Source organism: Neophocaena asiaeorientalis, unplaced genomic scaffold, assembly GCF_003031525.2.
Source record: "Neophocaena asiaeorientalis asiaeorientalis breed wild unplaced genomic scaffold, Neophocaena_asiaeorientalis_V1.1 scaffold293, whole genome shotgun sequence".
NCBI classification, from domain to species: domain Eukaryota; kingdom Metazoa; phylum Chordata; class Mammalia; order Artiodactyla; family Phocoenidae; genus Neophocaena; species Neophocaena asiaeorientalis.
The window spans coordinates 946,460-967,012 of NW_020173920.1; the positions used below are offsets into that span (position 1 = coordinate 946,460).

Here is a 20,553-nt window from a genome sequence, read left to right on the forward strand (position 1 = left end):
AGTCATTTTTTTTTTTTTTTTTTTTTTTTTTTTTTTTTGCGGTACGCGGGCCTCTCACTGTTGTGGCCTCTCCTGTTGCGGAGCACAGAGCTCCGGACGCGCAGCTCAGCGGCCATGGCTCACGGGCCCAGCCGCTCCGCGGCATGTGGGATCTTCCCGGACCGGGGCACGAACCCACGTCCTCTGCATCAGCAGGCGGACTCTCAACCACTGTGCCACCAAGGAAGCCCCGTTTGATTCTTTTTTATTGGCACGCACTAGCAGTTAAAAATTAGTAATAATCCAGTTTCACTTAAAATCCTAAATGAAAAAGAAAACTGGATTAATTTTGTTGAATCCCAACTTTCAAACCTCCTTTTTATGTGACAAAATAGGAAGTAACCATAAAGCACTTCTGCTGCATACTGAAATACAAACTCTGTCTTCAAGAAAAGCACTCATGTTTGAGTTGGAGGCTAAATGAGCTGCTTTCTTCATGGAACGCCATTTTTAATTTAAAGAATTACATATAAACTATGGGTATTTAGACTTCAGTATGCAACAGACATTTTCTTAAAAACTGAACAAATTAAGACTGACTTCACAAAAACAACTGAAATATTTATTGCCAATGAAAACATCAGACCTTTCAGGAAAAAAACATTATTTTAGAAAACTTATCTCCTGCACCATAAACTTAACATCTTCCCAAATCGTATACTTTTCTAATGAGATTGGTGGTGATAGAACAAATGTGACTTTTAGGGATGATATTATGAGCTCTTTGAGAGTGAGAACCATGTCTCAAAGATGTATGAAGCAGCCACAGGGGTCTGCTCCCAGCAGGCACACAATTGAAGCTATGACTGAATGACAAAGGAACAAATAGATGAAATTAATAGGCTTAAATATGAAATACATAAGGCGCGATGGAAATGACTGTTCCACGAACAACATACAAATTTACCTTCCCTGCTTCCTGTCTTTTTATTATGGATTTACCTGTGCTTCATTATCTGACAAACTACCAGCATCACTCCGTGACTTATTTAACAACTTTTCCTGAAAGATCGTAAAGAATGACCACAAACTATGATTCCATTAGTCATTGTAGTTACTTTTAATCAGCACAGTTTTTTATTCATAAGGCAATACCAATGCAAATAAATAAACCATGTATATGTGTCTATGCTCCTCTTATATTTCAGAATCTGACACTCTTTGATAAAAATGTGCTCTTTTTCATTCTTTAAAATCCTATTTTCCAAACAACAAAGAGCGGACGATCACTTTCTTTTTAAAGCAATCAATAAGTTATCCAGCATTAAAGAGCCAACAATTCATCAGAAAGAGAATTCAGTGTACCTGATTTTTTTTTGGGGGGGGGGTGGTGGTGCTGTTTCTCACGCTCCCTGTGCTGTGATATGGCACCCAGATCCCTCTTCAATAAAGACTTCTTGTCTCAGCTGCTGAGGCTGTCAGTGCCTATCCCTCAAGGATGGTCTGACCCCAAAGAGCCACCTCAACTAAGACCGTGGGCTGTGGTTAGGGTTAGGGTAGGAGGTAAACATCCCGTAACCAATCAGTGTAGAAGTGCCCCAGTTCAGGGTACTCCGATGAGTCCCCGGCATCCAGAGTTCCCACTGGGGCCTGCTGAGAAGGACACCACACTTCTCCCTCCGCCTGACCGTGCTTCCGCCCCCTCCCTTGCACAGGTGCAGATCCCAAGGGTGCTCCTTTGTAAATATCCTCACTCCATCTCAGGGGCTGCTTCCTGAGGAACCCAATCTAAAACACTACATACTAACCCAAGCAGCCTTCACTACAAATCAGCAGTGAACAATTTATTTTCCTTTTAAAAGTGGTTTTTAAAAGCCAGACAGCAACCAGTGTGGAAACTGTAACACCGAGAAAACGATTCAGTTGTCATCATGTTTCAGTATTAACCTCATCTTTACAAAGTAACAGCTACTACCACCACAAGTTTTGGCTGTAGCTCTAAAAGGATAAGATGGAACTTTCAGAACCCCAAGTAGGTGGTGAAAATCACTTTTACTATTTTACAGGCTCACATGGAGGTACAGATACTTACAAAAGGAAACATGTGATCTTGAAATAATTTACTCATTATTTCATATATTGTTTCATTCCAGCATCTGGAGCGCCCCAAACACACCTGGGGAAAACCGGGACGTGCTGGGTTGTAAGTAGTAAACAAGATCTGAATTGATTAGTAGTATTGGTATATGGACACTACGTAATTGTCCCCTCTTAGGCATAAATAACTCAAAATTATATACATCTTTTTCTCCTAGACAGGATCCAACTGGCTCTGAGCACACTAGCCAGAACCTGTCTACACAACCAGAATTAACATGTGTAGTAATAGGCTGGGGAAAACTTGTTTACAAACGTGTCACTGAACTTTGCCTTGGATTGCCACAGTTTTGTTCGGATAATTACAGGTGAGAAAAAAAGCTAAAATTCCTTTCTGCCCTCTACTGGATTAAAGAAGAAGTTTTAACATATTTTCACTTGTTAGAATATTCCTCTTTCCTCCCAATTGCTGCTTACGCACCTAAAATATTGGCCCTTCTTTCAAAAGAGCCGTATAAAGTATTTGGCTAAATTCTAATATTCAGGGGTTAGGATAATGTTGGACATTTCTTATTCCTTTAAAAAGGGCAGACAGAACTTGAGCAGTAGTGAGAATATAGCTGAAGCTCATTTGCTCAGCTCCTAAGAGTTAGAAACAAAATCCCTAAGGCCATACTGTTCCGGAAGCCGATCCCCTGAGACCTCCACATTTACATTTAGCCTGCCTGAGCCCATTAGTCTACAGTTTTACAGATTATTTGGTAGCACAAATTGGAGCCTTCCCCAGAACTGCACAAACTCAAAGGCCCTCCTTGAAAACTTTCCTGGGCTAAGTTTAAGTAAAAATCAGCTGACATTAGTTGTCATCCCAGATGGGTTGCCAGGCAACTAAAACACAGGCAGGGTCTGAGAGGGAAAAAAAATTCTACTGTACGCTTTGGCTGTAGGCATTAGTTCCAACAGATGCCATCTCTGAACTGATCTAAGGTTTTTTTGTGTAATTACAGGAGATTTGTGTGATATCAAGTGCCTCTGGCTGTTTAGCTATTAGTAAATTATCGGAAACAGTGAGTGGGAACAAAAGAAAGGTTGAACACACACCACTGAGCTTGTTAGCAGCAGAGAAAAGGAGAGGTGGAGAAGTAGCTTATTCCCCTGGGCGGGTCTCTTCTTTTCAGGAAAGAACTGGCATATGTTTGCTCTTAAAAACACAAAGCAAAAGTGCCTCCCAGCCTCCCTTCCTGTAACTGATTCCTTGATTTCAGCTTATTTCATAGTATCTACTTATGAAGACCTTAAAACTACTGCTTTAGGTACTGGGGCCCCAAGTTTAAGGAATGAGTTCCCTATCAGCCACTTAGTTCTTTGCTGACTGCCTTTAGAACATCAAGTGAAAAACTGAAGTCTGTCCTGGACTCCCTTGTATTCTAGAGAACAAAACTTTATCACATTCTGTTGAATTCAGATTACTAATTCCCATCACTCAAACGTATAATGCCAGCTGGTTGACACCAGAGCACAAGAACTAAGTATCATTTGTCTTCTCCCATCTTCACAGCTTCCCTCAAGAACATCTATGAGAACTCAATTAGTAAATAGATAAGTGAAATTAGTACTTATATAGATTCCTTTAAAAAAATGAATTCTTAACTATGTTGAAGAGATAAAGATCTATCAAAGAGAGAAAACTTTTACATCTTGTAATTAAAGCTACAGAATACCTTATATATATATATATCTTTGACTATGTATATAAAAAAGATACATAGTCATGTATGTATCTTTATATCTATTTTTAATCTATTTTTATCTATTTTTATCTATTTTAATCTATTTTTAATCTATATTTATCTATTTTTATATCTATATCTATTTTATATACATATGTATATAAAAGATTTCTATGTAGATAAAAAAGACCTGAATATCTCAATAATATTCATTGCTTCATAAAAAAAGTATTACCTTTTTCACCTCAACTCATGTGAAATACCAATAACAGTGCCTTTATGGCACTGATCCTTAATAGTAGGAAGGGTACAGAATGGGATGATTTTGCAAAGTCCTTCTGTGATTTTTTTTTTTTTTTTTTTTTTGTGGCACACTGGCTTCTCACTGTTGTGGCCTCTCCCATTGCGGAGCACAGGCTCCGGACGCGCAGGCTCAGCGGCCATGGCTCACGCGCCCAGCCGCTCTGCGGCATGTGGGATCTTCCCACACCGGGTCACGAACCCGTGTCCCCTGCATCGGCAGGCGGACTCTCAACCACTGTGCCACCAGGGAAGCCCCCTTCTGTGATTTCGATACATTCCCTTAGGGTAGCAGTCTCCTTAGCTGTTAATAAACAATATAAACCTTCCTGTAAAAATATCATCATCTATGTTTCAAATATTTTTGTCAAACTTATTTGATAGTCTGAGCAACATTCTAAAAAGTAGGCATGGCCATCTTCTTCTAAAAAAGTCACCAATCTATGAGATTTTTAATGACTTCAAATTGGGGAAAGTTTTTTCATTTTCTTTATTCACAGCCAGAAATCATCTATATGAAGTCCCTCACTTTATAGGTGAAAAACTGAGTTCAGAGAGGAGAAATAACTCATTCAAGGTCACACAGCCCTGGGGACAGATTTACAGCATTGCCTTTAGTTCCCATGTTTGCTGTGACGGTCAGAGTGGCAAATGCACACTGTTCTCCCTATGACAATGACCCGACTTGACATGAATGTCGAATGGCTGGGAAGGAAAATAGCAGAGGTCTCAAGGCCAAGTGCCAGCTTTGCACTTTTGTTGGTCACAGCTTTCGTGTGACCTTGGACCGTCAGCAGAACATGCCCCATCATCCACATTTATCAGAAGGAAGGATGCACCTGACCTGTCTTACAAGAAGCTACCCATATTCCCAAATAAATACACTATAACACACAGGAAATACAGAAGCAAGACACCAGTGGAGCTTCCTAGCTTTTCAATTATCTGCTGAGTGATCATTAATATTAAAAATGTTATAGTATGTTTCGTAAGTCAAAGAGTCTTTTATTTGGCATAACTTCTGAGACAACTGCAGGTAATGTTATTTAAACTGTTTAGAGACCTGATTAATTCACGTATGGTAATAACCTATTAACCAAATATATATAATAACAGGACTGATTCAAAAGATGCCTCCTCAAAGAAGTCTTCCTTGATCTTTTCGCATCTTGACACTAATAATGTCTGCGAGAACACTGGAGTCAGAGCAAGACAGGCTTGGGTTTGAATCCTGGTTTTGTCATTTACTACTTAAGTAAGCCTGACAAGTTATTTAACCTCTCTGAGCTTCCAATTCCTCACCTATTCAAAATGAACAAATAAAACCATAAAACTGCACTTCTAGGGTTGATATGAAATGTCTAAGCACACTGTAGATATTTAGTTCATTTTCCCCATACAGTCTTCCCTTTCTCCACCATCTATAAAACTGGCTTGGCCAAACAACTCCTATTCCACAGAGTTGATAATCTATCGAAAGCCTCTAAGCACGTGTAAGGGCTACAAAACATGTTAGATGAACGGAAACGAATGGAGCACCTTCTCCTCCAGCCACACCCAGACTGAAGCTAGTCCAGGGATGCCTCCTCTAGTGGCTGCCATCGGGTAGCATGGTGCAGAGCCTGGCCGGTAGAGGGCAGGCTGGATTCCAGCCCTTTCGTGTTCCCTCAGAACAAGTGCCCTGCAAAATGAACAACCTACACACCCCTGTGAAGGACCCTGATCTGAATTCTTACCCTAGCACTTTCTACACTTATAATCATAGTGGGTTGTATTCATGGCTTATTGTCCCTCCTTAATGAGATAACAACATTTGGCACAGTGATTGGCAAAGAGTGTCAGTAAATGAAAGATGCTCTCGCAGTCAACAGTCCATGTGAGCTCCTGCAGTCAAGGTTTTACTACTGCAGGGGCTAATACAGACCTTGGGATTAGAAGGCAGCTGTGGGTTGGGTGCATCATTTAGCTCAGTCAACTTGACCACATCATCAGTCACAAATGGGGAATCATGAGATTTGCCACATAATGTAACAGAAAATACTACCAGCATATCTCTATAAAATCATCCAAAAGTCAGGCTGCAAAAAAAAGCGCCTCTCTCATCTTTCATTATTTTCTTTCTTAAAAATTAAAACTCAAGTTCTAAAAATTGGTGGGCCTCGGCAAAGTTTACTAAGCTATTTTGAACAGAATGAACATGAGTCAGACCTGGACTCAGAGTCCGATTCATCCAGGACCAACCTAATTAAACAGTTTCCTTAAATGACATCGGGGAATAACAATTAAAAGTTTGCTGGGGGGCTTCCCTCGTGGCGCAGTGGTTGAGAGTCCACCTGCCGATGCAGGGAACACGGGTTCGTGCCCCGGTCCGGGAAGATCCCACATGCCGCGGAGAGGCTGGGCCCGTGAGCCATGGCCACTGAACCTGCGTGTCTGGAGTCTGTGCTCCGCAACGGGAGAGGCCACAACAGTGAGAGGCCCGCGTACTGGGGGGAAAAAAAAAAAAAAATGTGCTGGGTGGCCATGGGGTTAAAACAAGAAAATGCACACCAAATTACTTAGTGTGTGGTCTGGTACTCACTTGGCAGTCAATAAAGAGAGGGTTCTGGGCATGTGCCCACATTAGCAAAATATTTTTCCCATCCAGTAAGTCTTGCCTTTTCCTCCTTTCAGTTCTTAGGATAGTTTAAAAACTCATGGTTTCTACCAATCAAGACTTATTGGCAAGACTCAAAGGAATGTCTCATTAGCCCCACCTAGCAGCCGCCTACAGCTACAACAGGGCATGAAAGACAGGTTGTTAGTTTACAAAAGGAGTGACCATTTTAGAAGGCTCATTCTTGAAAGATAAAAACAGTAGCAAGTGAAAAGTAAGAGTGATGCCAATACGGTATCTTAAGGCTACCTAAGGATACAGAAATATGCCAGTGATGACCAGATTACCTCTCTCCTGATCTTCAGAAGCAGCAAGGAGCTTCTAATGGAGATGTTCAGCATTAAGTCAAATGTACCCTCCTTCAGCCTGTGACCCAGCTGAGTCTGGTTTGCATTCCTTTCTCATTTGGGGATGTATATGCCAACTACTTAAGTACTCTGAAACTGGAAGTCTGGGTTTGATGGGCAGGGGGTAGGCTCTATATTTTAGAAGAGGAATAATGAAGGAGGCCAAGTCTGGGAAATTGCAAGGATGGTGGTGGGATTCAAAACTTGGGTTTGATTTATTCATGCATATGACCCGTAAGTATCAGTGCCTCCTCTGAGCCAGTACTATGCCAGATACTGAAGACACAACAGTGAAAAGAAACACACTGTCCCCACTGCATGGTCCTTATGTGGAGTGAGAAAGCCAGTTACATTTGTGTCAGTTACATTTGTATCAATCAGGAGAGATGTGATTATGCTGAGTAACAAACCTAAAACCTCAGTGACTTCAAACAACAAAGTCTTATTTTTCATTCAGGCAACGTGACCATCAGAGGTTGCTGGCTAGGGCTCTTCTTTCCTTCATCCAGGACCCAGGTGGCTACAGTACCCCGCATCTAGAAACTCACAGGCCCTCTACTGGAGGAAAAGGAAGCCCTGGGGGATCTCTTTCCGGCAGCTAAATGCCTTGGCCTGGGAAGGACATATGTCATTTTCATTCACACATCACTGGCCAAAACTAGTCGCATCCCACCCCAGGGAAGACACTGCAGTTCTACCTCATGCTGGGAAAGCAGAGAGCCAGAAATATTTGATAAGCAGCATGAACAACTCCCACACTAACCAAACAAGCACACACTAATGAACATATAATTATAAGCTGAGATAATAACTCTGAAGGAAGTGAATAAAGGTCCTAGCCAAAACACAGAAGGGGATGAAGAGGACTGCAAATTGTTTCGCCTGGAGAATGAAAAATTCCAGAAGACCATGAGATCCATCTTCAAATACGTGATGAGTTGTCCTGGTAAAGGAGAAACGGACTTTAGGATTCCAACAAGTAGAAGGTGTACAGAGAGAAAAAAAAAAAAAATCAGTGTCATCGGTAAATGAAAGGCTCATCTATCTAGTAGAATCTTCTAGCAAGGCTGCCTGTGGAGGGAGTACATTTCCTGTCCCAAGAAATGACCAATCAGCATTTTCAGCAGGGGTGACAACTAAAAATACTAACATGGGACGGGGTCTGAGTATGGGTGTCCTTCAAGGTGGCTGCCCAACAGCAAAGCCTCCTCCTGCCGTAGCCACCGACGACCGTGCAATGGGGGCCCCATAACAGGTGCAGGAAGAAATCCAGGGGAGCATTTATTATGTTCCAGTGGAGGAGGCTGTTCTTCCCTCTCATCTGTTTTACTCTGTCATTTCTAATCTGCAACCCGGCCGCTATCACAATCCTCCAACCAACTCCACCGATTTTAAAAGAAGAGATCACAGTAGCAGCAATAACACACATCAGAACAAAAGAAGGACTGACTTTACAAAGCACACTTTCAAAGTATGTACATCTCATGTCAAGGGCTCTCTGAGAAGGGCACAAACATTGATTGGCTCTACTATGCATTAAGGCATAGGCTGAATGTCTCACCTATGTCGTTTCCTTCTATCCTCTTGGCGCTTGGAAGTAGGTCATCCTGTCCCCATTTTACAGATGAGGAAATCAAGATAAATAACAGTCAAATAAGTTGTTCATGGCCATAAAAACTAAAATGGGATGAAAATTCAGGTTCATTCCATACTCTTTTCACTATCCCAGTGATGCTTTCCAGCATTAAATGGGCTCTCCTGAGAGGATAAATAATTTAATATCTTTGGACCTTTAAAATTGCCACATGAAACACTGTAAGAAACAGTTAGTGGAAGCTTATTTCTCTGTCCGAAAATAAAACAAATTCTATTTTGGAGTAAAATGATTTTTAAAGCAGATTAAAAGCTCATTTTAGCAGTCCCTGGGAAATGAAGTATTATAAGCAAAATGGGTCAAGGATTATAGGAAAGACAAGACTATAAATGACTTTTTTATTTTTTAAAAGTGAGTATCTAGTGCTGCGACACACAGCCATGTGTGCATGCACGTATGTGTGCTGCATACTTAACTCAGACAATTCTGAAAGAGCATTCCACAAGTATTTTAATTCCAAGGGTATCCTTGGAATTCTTTCAGTCCCCCCAAGACAAACTCTGAAAATGTTCCTATATATTCAGATGCACAGTTTAATTTGCTTACTTTAATCCAACAGCAAAGCCTAAATTTTAGAGTCCTATCCCCTAAGTTTTTACTACTAGACTTGGGGGACAGAGAGTGGCTGAGAACATCATTACCAAGGGAAATACTAACCACAAAGCCAGAAGCTGTTACTGAGTTGTAAATCTTTTTCATTTGTGGACACAACAGTATCTACCACCGTCACTTTTTTTTTTTTTTTTTTTTTGCGGTACACGGGCCTCTCACTGCTGTGGCCTCTCCCGTTGCGGAGCACAGGCTCCGGACGCGCAGGCTCAGCGGCCATGGCTCATGGGCCCAGCCGCTCCACGGCATGTGGGATCCTCCCGGACCAGGGCACGAACCCGTGTCCCCTGCATCGGCTGGCGGACTCTCAACCACTGCACCACCAGGGAAGCCCTACCACCGTCACTTTTTTCCTCTGTGCAAAACTCAGCTCAGGCACACTGAGCCATGGGGAAAGAAACATGACGAATTCTGTGCCTTCTCTAAAAAAAAAAAAACCCAAACCCAAATCAAACCTAAACAACCTAACTGTTATCCTGAGTCTCAATAAGAGATATGCCCATTGTGACTCAGCAGCCTGAGAAACGATGTCACTGTGGATTAAAAAGGGACTCCACAGTGTGGAGTACTGTAGCTGTGGTCTACACGACACACTCAGAGTTGCTACATTAGCTCAAAAATGGTTGCAATTTATATAAAGACCCAGCTAAAGGATTTTAAAACTTCATTGGCTAGCAAAAGTCCTGCCTTAAAATTAGTTTACTTTGGAAATGTTCGAACATACAGAAATGTAGAGATAATAGTATAATGAATCACCATGTACCCACTACTCAGCTTCAACAATTATGCTTGCCATTCTTGTTTCATTTATTCACACACTTTTGGCTGTAGTTCTTTAAAGCAAAGCCCAGATATTATACCATTTCACCCATAAAACACTTCAAAATGCTTGTCTAACTGACAAGACCTTTTAAAACTGTAACCACCATTTTCATATCTAAAGGAGATTTTAAATGATTACTTATTATTACTATTATTGACTTCACTGATTTTACCTTTTTCCTAATATGCGTGGATACATGAGTGTGTATGTGTAGGACAGGCTGTTGATGCCCTGCACCTGCAGCCACGGTAGGCGGTTTCCTGTGAGATGGCAACTTCCCTCCTTAAGGCCAATGATTCTGCTCCTTGGCCTGAGGGTCATCTCTGCTCTGGCACCACTGGGAAGTGCAGGGGAGTTCATGCAGGAGAACTGACTTTAATCCAACAGCAGGGGAGGGCAGGAATCAGCAGACAAGTGCCCCGCTTCCCCAGACTCTGGTGGGACAATTCTGAGTTCTACACAACTTCCCAGAGGGTCCCACAAGATCAATCTGCTCATGAACAGTCCCTTAATTGGCTTTTCTCCCCTCTCCGTCCCAACTGCTCTACTCCCTCCCTCGTGCTTCTCACAATCACCTCCCAAGTGAGCTACCACATCAAGAGTTTACTGGAATCTTCAAGGGTGAAAATTTTCAGAGTGATACACTTGGATTGACACTGTCAGTCTGACACTGTTATTTCCTGACATGATGAGAGACCCCAGAGCCACTATATCTGCAACCAAGGGACTCCTATTACATACTCAGAAGAGATGGAAGGGAGAAACTAGGAGCCTGTTAATAAGCTGACTATAAACTACATGGTAACTACCTAAAGGCATCTCCTCTTGTCCTCTGAGAATAATTTAACTCTAGGACATTTTCCAAAGCACCAATTTGCAGCCAACAACCTTAGCCAGAGATTTTTTTAAAGCTACTATATAATTACAGTGTGAGCTAAGATAATAATCTAATACCTGATTTTTAAAAAGGATTATAACAATGCATTTTTCCTTTGATGCCCGAGAACAGAGCAGGTAAATAAACGGATTCCGTCTTATAAAGCAATTCCCAATAACTGCCAGAAGGTGGAGCCCACACTCCATTTCATTTACTAAGAGTTTTTGGAACCAAAGTCATAAAATCCTCCGAAGAAAGCTCTAGGGAAACAGGCTTAGCAAAGGGCTAAGACTTGCTAAGACTATATTAAAGCACCACTCCGGGGCCTATTTGCCCTCAGTGACTCAAAACCTTGTCTTTTGGTCTCCCAGAGGAAATCTGGTTATTCGGGAGATGATGTGCTCCACCTAGGTGGAGCCCAGGCTGAAAGATGCTTTGTCTGGGCAGGCAACATGGTTGGCAAACGATTCTTAAGAGTATATTGAAGACCTTGTTGCAAAGTACAGTTTCAGCTCTCATCGGTTGCAGCTGAGATGAAAACAAAACAGAATAAAAAAAACATGAATAAAGCTTCAGGTGCCAGGAATAAGGGAGAGAGAAGGCAGAGTAAACAGTTTTTGATGGTATGAGGTTTAAGGCACCGCTCTTGCTGCAAAACTGTTTCATTCTGACTACAAATAACACACTCAAAGATTTCAGGAGCCAAGATGGAATTGACTTTTTTAAACCTGGCTTCAATCAATAAATAATCCAAATAAACACTGCCTTACTTTGTATGATGCTTTGCAGTTCCCAGATCCTTTTCTCATTTGTTCCCAGCAATAATGCTGTGAAGAACACTAGAGTTCTCATTGTACAGGCATGGAAGCTGGCTCTTGACAGCTAAGTGACTAGCCAAGATAAGCGTACAAAATATTCACAGAGTTCTTTGGCCTGAACAAGATTAAAAACTAGTCTGATCACATACAATTATTTTGAAAGGAAGGGGGTGTTACTTGGGGTCTTTACCAGGTTATCAATTTGTTTCTTACAGAGTTAGCAGAAGGAGAAAGAAAGGGCTGAAAATGTAAAGCTTGCTCTGCCAGGGGCAATCTATGGATGATACACCTAGAGGTCTGAGTTACGCCTAGAATGACTGGGTTACTGACAAAATGCCCCTCTTTCCTTAACTACACCTGCTAAACAAACACACATCATTCCTAGAAAATAATTCGTCTTTAAGTTTCAAATAATGAGATACCTAAGATTAGTAATTAATCATCCACATATTGTTACAACACCTATTATTAGTGATGACCCCCTTGTCTCTATTGTCTTTATCTTCATTTAACTTGAAAAAAAATGTTATTTCATTGTACTAATACCCTCAATCAAGTTTCCAAACAACAAAGTAGTAAAATCCTAAAAATCTGCTACTTCAAAAAATAACATCTCAGTTAACAAGTCTTAAAAGTTTTTCCACCGTATACAGCTGGAACATTCCATACAAAAGTTCAGATTAGTACAATTACACCCGAACCTAAAATTTAAGGAAGGACGAGGGGATCAAATAAATATTTCCAAGGAAAACAGACCTGGAAAAAAGTACTGACAGCCTGACACACTAATAAATAGCAGAATCTACTTCTGAGACACAATTGTCTACCTGATAATTACTTTCAATGACTGGATGAAACCATACTTTATTGTTTGGGCTTGAAAATATTCACATCAAAAGAAGTCAGACTTATAAAACAACTAGTCAAAAAGCCCTGTGCAGGAGGTTGAAATTTGCAGTTTAAAAGCATGAGTAGATCACTTGAAAGAGGGTCAAATTGTTGCAGTGTTTTTAAATCCAGGCTGGCACAATAAAAAAAAAAAGTCAAAGAGAAAGTCAAAAAGGGAGTCTCGTCATGCTGACAAGCACAAGTGATACTTTGAAAACGGCTTATTTCACCTACTTTTCCTCCAACCATCAAAAACTAGAGCAAGAGTCAATGGTATGAGGATGAAAAGGGAAATTCGATATTCTAGCCAGAGACTGTAAACTAAAATGGTGGCTAAGAAAGATATAAAAGGGTTTGTTTGGTTTTTTTTTTAGCTTTATACTTTTGAAGGATGTTGTTTGAATCAGTTGCCAATTCGGTAACTCTTGGACTCCAGGGGATGAAGCTGAACTTGTGTGTACCCTGCACAAAGAATGGGAATGGATCATAGATTATTGGGGCCAGAAATGAATTCCAAAGTTCTGTACTCCAACTGTCATGGGACAGAACATGTTGCTAAGGCCCAAAGGGCAAGGGTGACACAGCACAGCACCTGGCACAGGTACTGAGAAGCAAACGCAAAGTCCTGACACTCAGTCAAGGGCTCTCTCCACTCCATGCCGGGGTCACTAACCAAACGGTGGGAAAATATGGGTCCCCCCATCCCACCCCAGAAGGACTGAAGCATAATCTCTAAGGAGACATATGTGTTTTAAACTAGCAAATCTTTAAATGCTTTTAAAAGTGGAGGCTGCCTGCTCCCTCCCTCAATTTCAAAGCAGGAAGTTTTATTACATGGACTCAAGAAAAGGCAGAGCTGTCCGGTTAGAGGAAGGGGTTTACTGGACCAGTGATACTTTAAAACATTCAAGAGCTGAGATTAACCACCCTTCAAATCAGGAGAGATACAACTTTGGCGGTATTTGAGATTCGGGAAAGACGAGACATCTATCATGCCTCACACCTGGGGAACTCATTTACCTCTCCAACCTCCAAGTTATTGTTTGCTTTGAATGGAAAAGGTATTTTTGTTAGATTCCTGCCAATTATTTTTTCAACCCCCCAACTCCCTGTACCCATCAGACAGTGGCTGATTTTTGTCTTCTGTTCAATCTTAAACTTGGACAAAGCAACTGTAGAATCGACCGAAATCCTTAAGGGTACTTTGCCCAAGCACCACCGTCGCTCGGGAGCACGTATGTGGGTCAGGGGGTATGACTCGGCAACCCAGCCATACACCTGTGGCCATGGGCACAATCACAGCTCAGTCCTTGAAATCAGAGATCACACCGTTTAGACAGAAGTGTACAATCTCCAAAGCTATCAACTGCCCGGGAGGTGAATTTAGACACCCATATGCATACCGCGTCCCTTCCAAAAATCCTGTGAGATTAGGTTTTCTAGTATAGCGGGGAAAAAGACCAAATGACAAGCATTCTTTTAGAAAGTAGTGCCAGCTTGAGAGGCGTCACTGAAGGACTCACACCCAAGCGCGATGTGACTGTGAGATGCAGGAATCTCATTTTAAGGTCGTTACGAAAATGACATTTATGCACTGACCCAAGTCTTGTCATGAGAGTACCTTTCAGATGAAAAATTCCATAAATTCATTTTAAAAGGGGGGAAGGGTGGTTTGGGGAGAAACCCTCGAGCAAAACCACAGGACATTTTCCATGTTTCCACTAGAGGTCGTGCCTTCCTTTTTCTTTAAGGTTTCGGACTGGCTTTCCAAGCCAAAGGACTGGAGAAAGGCCTGAAGGTTGGATATAAATTTTTAAAATTCATACCTGATTTTCTTGATATGCTTTCTAAGTGAGTCCGAAATGGATTTGGGTTTCAGATACAGTGTTTCTTATCGGTGACTCCCCAGTGTCCGCGTGCTGCTTGCAGCAATTCTTTTGAAATAGTGGGATGGATGTCATATACTTTCACTGATAAATTTCCACAGCTTTAAGGTAAAGAAGGCATATGGAAGAGGAAGATACCCTAAGAGATAACGTGGATGATGTGATGGAGAGATCATAATTTTAGGATATAGAAAAGCTTGAATGTGAACCCTAGCTTCATGATGTATTACCTTTGTGACATTTGGGTAAGTGTACTGAACTTTTTGAAACTTTAGTTTCCCCATTTAAAAAAAAATTAAAAATGAGGATAATACTACCTCTTTCACAAGGCTATTATGAGACTTGCCTGAAATAGTTACATAATAAAGCTCCCAATACAATTTCCGGAACTTTGCAGATGCTGAGAAATTGTAATTTTCTTTTTAAAATAGCATTCTGTTCATACTTCTCTGGGTCAATTAATATTTACTGGCTTTTACCTTGCTGTTTGGGCAAGGTGATTTTTTTTTTTAAGGAAATGTTCCAGTATTTGCCTATCTGTTCAACCATCTCCCTCCCTCCCTCCCTCCCTTCTTGTTTTCTTCTTTTGATTTGAGTTTCCCCACGCTTGTCAACTAATGTGGGTTGAATGAATCAAAGCTCAAGACAACTCTGCCAGCTTCGTAGGGGACAGAAAAGCATTTTTAATGAAAAGTCAACACGAAGTACCTGGTTGGTAGGAGCGATGCAGAGAGGGAAACGGGAGGAACAAGAAAAGACAGATGTGCTGATTTTTATGGTCAGTTTTAGCTTAATACCATCTTTTTTGTTCTCTGTGAATTTGGTATATGAACAAAAGGTAGTGAAATCCTTGATACTGAATAGATTCTGTCTTGTAACTACAGTGGTTCTCTAATGAGCATGCAGAATAATCACCTGGAGAAATTATTAAAACACAGATTGTTGGGCCTCGGCCACCAGAGTTTCTGATTCAGTGGTTCTGGTGGAAGACCTGGGAATGTGCATTTCTAACAAGTTCCAGGTTCCAGGTTCATGCTGATGCTGGTCCAGGACTACTCTTTTAGAACTGGTTTAGCACCGTCACAAAATTTACAATCCAATTACAGGAAAGAAAATGGAATCAGTTTAAGGAATCTAGGCTCTAATCCTGATGGTCCATTAATTCACTGTGTGGTGAGGAAGGTTCATTACCTGTCATGCCCAATTTGCTTATCTGGAAAGAGGAACAATGTCTCTCTGCTGATGAGATCAAATGAGGGTCAAAAGAAGAAATGGGTAAATGAAAACTTTGAAAAATTAGAAACTACTCTGGAGGAACAAAGAAACGGATCAACAATTCTAAAAGCCTAGGAGAGTTCACCTGAGATGCCAACTTGACTACATCAGGGGATGCCCAAATCTGGGGGTGTGTCTGCAGGGTGTTTCCAGATGAGATTAGCATTTGAATTGGTAGACTCAGTAAGGTAGATGGCCCTCCCCAATGTGGGTGGGCATCATCTGATCTGTCAAGGGCCTGAACAGAACAAAAAGGTGCAGGAAGGAAGGAAGGATTCACCCTCTTTTTCCTTCCTCACTGCTTGAGCTGGCACATCTCGATCTCGTCTCCTCCCATCCTCAGACTGGGATTTACACCATTGGCTCCCCTCGTTCCAGGCCTTCAGACTCAAACTGAATTACAGCACCAACTTTCCCGGTCTCCAGCTTGCAATCGGCAGATAGAATTCTCGGCCTCCATAACTGCATGAGTCGATTCTTCATAATAAATCTCCTTTTATATCCTGCTGGTTCTGTTTCTTTGGAGAACTCTAATACACAGCCATTACTTAAAAGATTTCCTTAAAAGACTGGAAAGTGACAGTCCTGGGTTCTAGTCTGGTTCTGCCTCTGACTTACCCTGGACACACACTTAACCCTTATGGGTCATAGTTTTCCATCTAGCAAGAGGTTTAGAGATGAGATGATCCCTAAGGTCTTTCAATGTACAAATGCTATGGTCCTAGGATCAGAACATGAGCAGTGACTGGGGCTCAGGCAGGTCTCAATCTAGGGAACACCATCTCCCCTCCCAGAGCTGAGGGCAAGTTCTTTTATTCTGTCTGCATGGATCACCCAGCAGTAACCTAAGGGCCACAACCTTGGCCCACACTTCAGTGTAGACCAGTCCCAGAACCCAGGTGTGCCATAGCCCTGCCAGCCCTCAGCCTGAGCTCTCAAACATTCCAAAACCAAGCTCCGTATTGGCTATCATTACTGAACTAGTACATGTGTCATCATTAGATCACCAGAGCCCTACACCATCCATTCAGTTGATAAATGCTTGAGATTCTGTCTCTAAAATGTCTGCTGTGTCATGCCCTCCCCATACATCCTATTGCCACTGTATGTCATTGTCACAGTTGAGCTTAAGCCCTCATGTCTCTCACAAGGACAACTGCAACCCCTCTTAATTGGACTCCACTCCCCTTCACCACCACCCAGCATAAGCTGCCAAAAGGAACTCCTTCAAGGTCGGATCTGATCGCATCACACCTGCTCCAAATCCTATAGGGTGGCCACCATCCCTGTAGCCAAGGCCTCCCAGGGGACTTCCCTGGCAGTCCAGTGGTTAAGACTTGGTGCTTCCACCGCAGGGGGCACGGGTTCGATCCCTGGTCAGGGAACTAAGATCCCACATGACACGAGGTACAGCCAAAAACTACTGATAAAAATAATTAATTGGGCTTCCCTGGTGGCGCAGTGGTTGAGAGTCCGCCTGCCGATGCAGGGAACACGGGTTCGTGCCCCGGTCCGGGAAGACCCCACATGCCGCGGAGCGGCTGGGCCCGTGAGCCATGGCCGCTGAGCCTGCGCGTCCGGAGCCTGTGCTCCGCAACGGGAGAGGCCACAGCAGTGAGAGGCCCACGTACCGCAAAAAAAATCAATTATTTATTTATTTTAAAAAGGGCCTCCCACATTTTGAGGCCAACTTCCATTTCAACATGGGTCTTACTGCTCCCTTATCTTCCTCAGTGGCTCCAGCCCCAAAGTGGATCCCCCAAACTCTACTGGTCCCCTAACTATGTCCTTGCTTTCCAGCTCCCGAGTCTTTGCTCATTCTCTCCTTTTGACCCTCCATCCCTGCCTGTTGAAATCCGGCCAACTCCATCTAAAAGCTTCTGCCTCCTAACCCCCCACGTTCACACATGTTATTTCCTTTCTTTCTTTGTACCATCTTTTTGATTAACCTGATATTTTATGATATTTATGAGGTGACTTGTATTACAGCTATCTGAATTCATTCCCAAGTCTCACACAAGATAAGTTTTTTACAGACTCACCCGTGTCCCCCTGAATCCTGGGGGTTAGGCTACTGAGAGCTAGAAACAGTCCATCCTGATACAGAATGTGTCCTTATAATATGAACTAGTTCTGACTGCAAACAGCGAAATTATGTCAGCAGAATAAAAGTACTGTTAGTAGTTCATACGCAATTTCCCAAGAATGTTAATATTTTGTACAACCAAGGAATAGCCATCAAACAAAACATGCTCAAACACAGCAGAATGCATCAACCCGCAGAACGAATGACGCTCAAATTCTTCGAGACTCAAATTGGCATGTGATCTGTCATGGAAATGCTTTTGTATGGTTTTAGTGCATTTCATCCTTGTCTCCACAATTCAACAACTTTACCTCCTTTTTTTCCCCCTAAAACCCTTTTCATAAAGCCATTTCTAATCTTTTTTCAACAGTAAACTCCTGTATTAGAGTATTCTGTCTTTTTCTGTTCAGTATTGCTACTGCTTTTGTTAATTTCCTGGTTACAAGGTCAAATAGGTTTGGAGTGATCTGCTCCTCACCCTGTTTTCCCCACAAGCCCTGTTGTTTCCTGAGTGTCTGCTACGAACCAAGTATATTATATGTTATCTCACTACTTAATATGCAAAATCTTTCAGTCTGACATTCTACCCTCAATTTACAAGAAAAGAGTCAGACTCAGTGGGTAAGGGTTTTGCTGTGGTGACTCACACAGGGTTGCCCGAGCCCCACACGTGCGCTCTTCACTGCTATGGTGGCTTCCACACTGAGTGCCAAGGGCCGAGCCTCCTCTCAGGTCCTGTAGCTAGTGGAGGGTGAGGGCGTGTGAAGGGTAAGGGAGACTGCGCCTGCGCCAGATGGGCAGCCCCTGGGCCTCCCGCTCCCCCCAGAATCACTTTTATCTGTTTTACGTATTGGGCTTCCTCTGATGCTTCTATCTGAAGTAAGAGTCCTACAGTTTTAAAAGGGAGGAATAAAAAGGGTTGAAAATCACTGCATCCTATCAAGCTGGCTACTTCCCAATTCTGCCTGAGGCTGGCCTTCAGCAGAAAAATAAATCAGTTGCTTACAAAAGATCTACTCTATACAGAATGCTGTTGTGGGATTGCGGGGGGGGGTCCCCCAAATTCCCTGCTCTAATCATTCCAAAGCTCTAAAAAGACTTCACTTTATGCCCACTTTATTCGCTCATTTGACTCTCTACCCATTTCCAGACATTGCAAGGCAGGTTGGGGGCTGGCAGAGGTGCAGGAGCCTGGAGGGCAGACCCTCCAGCTAATGCCCTATGGAGAAGGTAGATCCGAACCAGCTCCGAACTGAGCAGGACCCCCAGTCCTGGTGCTCCCTAAGAGAGGCCAGCTGGTTGCCACCAAGAGAACTGGCTGGACAAGATGCTCTTTAATGTTCTTCCTGACTGAAAAGAGTGTGTTTCTGAGCTGAGGGAAGGAGGGGGAGATGTCTTAAGAGTGAGTTTATAGCAAGCAAATGGGTGTAATGGGTGCAATGGGTGTAAAGCACATGCCCCACTGACACACGCAGAGGCAAATACAGACCTTTCATATGGGTTGCTTCTCTAAACTTCATGAGTAGTAAGGAACAGATGCAAAAAAAAGAAAGCGAAATATGATGAGTGCCGATATAACTGAAGCAGAATGGGACAGAATACATCTATCTTGAATTTCCCCCGAGAGAGTAATGCCTAACAACACAAAAGGTCGTTTCAGATCTTTCCAAGGACCTCTCCGCGTCCAGCGGTGAGGCTCCATGTTTCAGGGAAAGGACGTGCGGGGAAGTTTCTTTAAAGCGGTTAGAAAGAAAACAGCGGGCGCTGGATCTACAGCCAGTCTCTGGGCAATGAATGATTTGTCGCCTTCTCCTTCTGGTATTGATTCTCGCCTCAGACAGACAACAAGTGATTGCAGATGAAAGCACGCATGCCTCGGTGGCTGCTCAGCCTGTGTCTGAAAGCTTCCCCAGCATCCTGGCCCCCCCGCACACCCCTCCCCGGGCTCTCACTGCAAAGGCCCATCCCCCTCCCCGCGGAAGCAGCTCAGCTGGCCTCACCTGCACACATCTGGAGGTATCACTCCTGGGGTACCTACATTGCAGCCTCACCACCTGTTTTCCATTCCCAGCAATCTATTTCAAACACACACACAGAAGAGTCTGACATTATGCCTCCTTGAAATAACAATGTCCATGTCACTGATACGAAAATTCTTGATGCTGCTGTCTTCCCGATATTGCTAATGCCATCATCCAACCACTCCTAGCCTCTTAATAACATAGCCCATTTACTGAGCATCTACTTTGAGCCAAGGATTTTTAATGTATTACTGTTCACCTTTACACTGCCCCTGAGTGGTATGAAGAAAGGGAGATTCTGAGGTTAAATAATTACCCAAAGTTACATAGTCTGTGGATCTGAACTTTGAACCCAGGTGTCTGATTCAGAAGACAGTAAACTTGGGAATTCCCTGGCGGCCCGGTGGTTAGGACTCTGCTCTTCCACTGCAGGCAAGGGACACATGTCCGATCCCTGGTCAGGGAATTGGGATCCCTGCATGCCAAGCAGTGTCACCAATGTGTATT

The 20,553-nt window shown here is 42.7% G+C and overlaps 1 protein-coding gene across 1 annotated transcript in view; it reads right to left on the reverse strand.

Annotated features, from left to right (window-relative positions):
• MB21D2 (Mab-21 domain containing 2) overlaps nucleotides 1-20,553 on the reverse strand; it is a 117,695-nt gene that overhangs the window by 3,025 nt on the left and 94,117 nt on the right. The gene's annotated exons all lie outside the window — the stretch shown is intronic.